Source organism: Aplysia californica, unplaced genomic scaffold (assembly GCF_000002075.1).
Source record: "Aplysia californica isolate F4 #8 unplaced genomic scaffold, AplCal3.0 scaffold00330, whole genome shotgun sequence".
Lineage (NCBI taxonomy): Eukaryota > Metazoa > Mollusca > Gastropoda > Aplysiida > Aplysiidae > Aplysia > Aplysia californica.
Window position 1 is genome coordinate 224,197 of NW_004797600.1, and position 3,967 is coordinate 228,163.

Consider the following 3,967-nt stretch of genomic DNA (forward strand, 5'->3'; position numbering starts at 1 on the left):
GAAACTGCATGCATAAAATGTATTGAAAATTCATCTGCTTATTGAACGATGCTTACTAATCTAGAGTGGAATTTTTTTAAACATTGTAAGATTTTGTCATTTGCTGGGCTTTCATTGTTGTGAAAGTATAGGGAAATATGTGTTAGGCTGTGGTCATGATTTTTTGGTGCTATTTTTGTCTGTGTGGTTGTAATTTTCTGTGGTCTCAATGTGGCCTTTTCCCTAGTCTCCTCCTTGTTGTGGTAAGTGTTGATAGTTTTGTGGAACTGCAGATTTTAATTGATTTATAATCATGTCATCATATAGCATTCTTGTGTACTGCTGGCCTTCCCCATAGGTCATTCCAGAGAAGGGCTGAATGCTATAACAACATTTGTCAGATTGAATACATTGTCACAACAACAACTGTGTTGTTGGAACACCCAATCAGACAGACATTCTTGCAAACACATAAGTTCTTTTTGGTGATTGTTGAAGGTTTTTACATGAATTTTTTCACCCAATACCACAATGAAAAGATTGGGTGTGTTTGTATCTTGCAAAACTAGAAATGTCTTGGAAAAGGTGGCTTTATCAGTGTCTTGAATATATGTCGGTGAGTCAATGCATATTGCATTGCAGTGGATGGAAAAGGCACTGGAGTTTTGGTGAATGTTGTGAGGGGGGTGTCTGTGCTGTGCTATTTTGTCCTCACAACTTTATTGATCTGGCGGTGTTGTAAGAAAGATGAAAACATTAGGCATTGGTTGGAGATCAAAAGAAATATGATGTAGTAGTGATAGATCAGTGACTGCTTGTCACTTTTCAGAGCTTTGGATTTGTTGGGTCTCATTATAATTAAACGAAGAGGGATTTTTCAACTCTAGAAATCTTTGTTGTCGTTTGGTGTGTAAGCTGTTTTTAAAATTCAACTAAGTTTTCAGTTGTCAATTATTCTTGTGTGATATACTTCGTCTGTTTCTTTTTTTCAGACTTGCTTTTTACTTAATCAGTTCTGTTCTCTGTCATGGTATGTAGTTCTGTAGAGCTCTTTCTTTACACCATTGTTCCACTACAGAGCATTCTTGTGTACTGCTGGCCTTCCCCATAGGTCATTCCAGAGAAGGGCTGAATGCTATAACAAAACTTGTCAGATTGAATACATTGTCTCAACAACAACTGTGTTGTTGGAACCTCTAATCAGACAGACATTCTTTCATTTTTTGCACAAATTTGAAACTGCATGCATAAAATGTATTGAAAATTCATCTGCTTATTGAACGATGCTTACTAATCTAGAGTGGAATTTTTTAAAACATTGTAAGATTTTGTCATTTGCTGGGCTTTCATTGTTGTGAAAGTATAGGGAAATATGTGTTAGGCTGTGGTCATGATTTTTTGGTGCTATTTTTGTCTGTGTGGTTGTAATTTTCTGTTGTCTCAATGTGGCCTTTTCCCTAGTCTCCTCCTTGTTGTGGTAAGTGTTGATAGTTTTGTGGAACTGCAGATTTTAATTGATTTATAATCATGTCATCATATAGCATTCTTGTGTACTGCTGGCCTTCCCCATAGGTCATTCCAGAGAAGGGCTGAATGCTATAACAACATTTGTCAGATTGAATACATTGTCACAACAACAACTGTGTTGTTGGAACACCCAATCAGACAGACATTCTTGCAAACACATAAGTTCTTTTTGGTGATTGTTGAAGGTTTTTACATGAATTTTTTCACCCAATACCACAATGAAAAGATTGGGTGTGTTTGTATCTTGCAAAACTAGAAATGTCTTGGAAAAGGTGGCTTTATCAGTGTCTTGAATATATGTCGGTGAGTCGCTTCGATGGTCAATGCATATTGCATTGCAGTGGATGGAAAAGGCACTGGAGTTTTGGTGAATGTTGTGAGGGGGGTGTCTGTGCTGTACTATTTTGTGCTCACAACTTTATTGATCTGGCTGTGTTGTAAGAAAGATGAAAACATTAGGCATTGGTTGGAGATCAAAAGAAATATGATGTAGTAGTGATAGATCAGTGACTGCTTGTCACTTTTCAGAGCTTTGGATTTGTTGGGTCTCATTATAATTAAACGAAGAGGGATTTTTCAACTCTAGAAATCTTTGTTGTCGTTTGGTGTGTGAGCTGTTTTTAAAATTCAACTAAGTTTTCAGTTGTCAATTATTCTTGTGTGATATACTTCGTCTGTTTCTTTTTTTCAGACTTGCTTTTTTCTTAATCAGTTCTGTTCTCTGTCATGGTATGTAGTTCTGTAGAGCTCTTTCTTTACACCATTGTTCCACTACACAGCATTCTTGTGTACTGCTGGCCTTCCCCATAGGTCATTCCAGAGAAGGGCTGAATGCTATAACAACACTTGTCAGATTGATTACATTGTCTCAACAACAACTGTGTTGTTGGAACCTCTAATCAGACAGACATTCTTTCATTTTTTGCACAAATTTGAAACTGCATGCCTAAAATGTAATGAAAATTCATCTGCTTATTGAACGATGCTTACTAATCTAGAGTGGAATTTTTTTAAACATTGTAAGATTTTGTCATTTGCTGGGCTTTCATTTGTTGTGAAAGTATAGGGAAATATGTGTTAGGCTGTGGTCATGATTTTTTTGTGCTATTTTTGTCTGTGTAGTTGTAATTTTGTGTGGTCACAATGTGGCCTTTTCCCTAGTCTCCTTCTTGTTGTGGTAAGTGTTGATAGTTTTGTGGAACTGTAGATTTTAATTGATTTATAATCATGTCATCATATAGCATTCTTGTGTACTGCTGGCCTTCCCCATAGGTCATTCCAGAGAAGGGCTGAATGCTATAACATTTGTCAGATTGAATACATTGTCACAACAACAACTGTGTTGTTGGAACACCCAATCAGACAGACATTCTTGCAGACACATACGTTCTTTTTGGTGATTGTTGAAGGTTTTTACATGTATTTTTTCACCCAATACCACAATGAAAAGATTGGGTGTGTTTGTATCTTGCAAAACTAGAAATGTCTTGGAAAAGGTGGCTTTATCAGTGTCTTGAATATATGTCGGTGAGTCGCTTCGATGGTCAATGCATATTGCATTGCAGTGGATGGAAAAGGCACTGGAGTTTTGGTGAATGTTGTGAGGGGGGTGTCTGTGCTGTGCTATTTTGTCCTCACAACTTTATTGATCTGGCGGTGTTGTAAGAAAGATGAAAACATTAGGCATTGGTTGGAGATCAAAAGAAATATGATGTAGTAGTGATAGATCAGTGACTGCTTGTCACTTTTCAGAGCTTTGGATTTGTTGGGTCTCATTATAATTAAACGAAGAGGGATTTTTCAACTCTAGAAATCTTTGTTGTCGTTTGGTGTGTGAGCTGTTTTTAAAATTCAACTTAGTTTTTAGTTGTCAATTATTCTTGTGTGGTATACTTCGTCTGTTTCTTTTTTTCAGACTTGCTTTTTACTTAATCAGTTCTGTTCTCTGTCATGGTATGTAGTTCTGTAGAGCTCTTTCTTTACACCATTGTTCCACTACACAGCATTCTTGTGTACTGCTGGCCTTCCCCATAGGTCATTCCAGAGAAGGGCTGAATGCTATAACAACACTTGTCAGATTTAATACATTGTCTCAACAACAACTGTGTTGTTGGAACCTCTAATCAGACAGACATTCTTTCATTTTTTGCACAAATTTGAAACTGCATGCATAAAATGTAATGAAAATTCATCTGTTTATTGAACGATGCTTACTAATCTAGAGTGGAATTTTTTAAAACATTGTAAGATTTTGTCATTTGCTGGGCTTTCATTGTTGTGAAAGTATAGGGAAATATGTGTTAAGCTGTGGTCATGATTTTTTTTGGTGCTATTTTTGTCTGTGTGGTTGTAATTTTCTGTGGTCACGATGTGGCCTTTTCCCTAGTCTCCTTCTTGTTGTGATAAGTGTTGATAGTTTTGTGGAACTGCAGATTTTAATTGATTTATAATCATGTCATCA

General features: G+C 36.5%; 1 protein-coding gene across 1 annotated transcript in view; it reads left to right on the plus strand.

Moving 5' to 3' along the window:
* Nucleotides 1-3,967, plus strand: part of LOC101861135 (leukocyte receptor cluster member 8) — a gene marked incomplete in the record, with an annotated part of 38,317 nt that overhangs the window by 20,806 nt on the left and 13,544 nt on the right.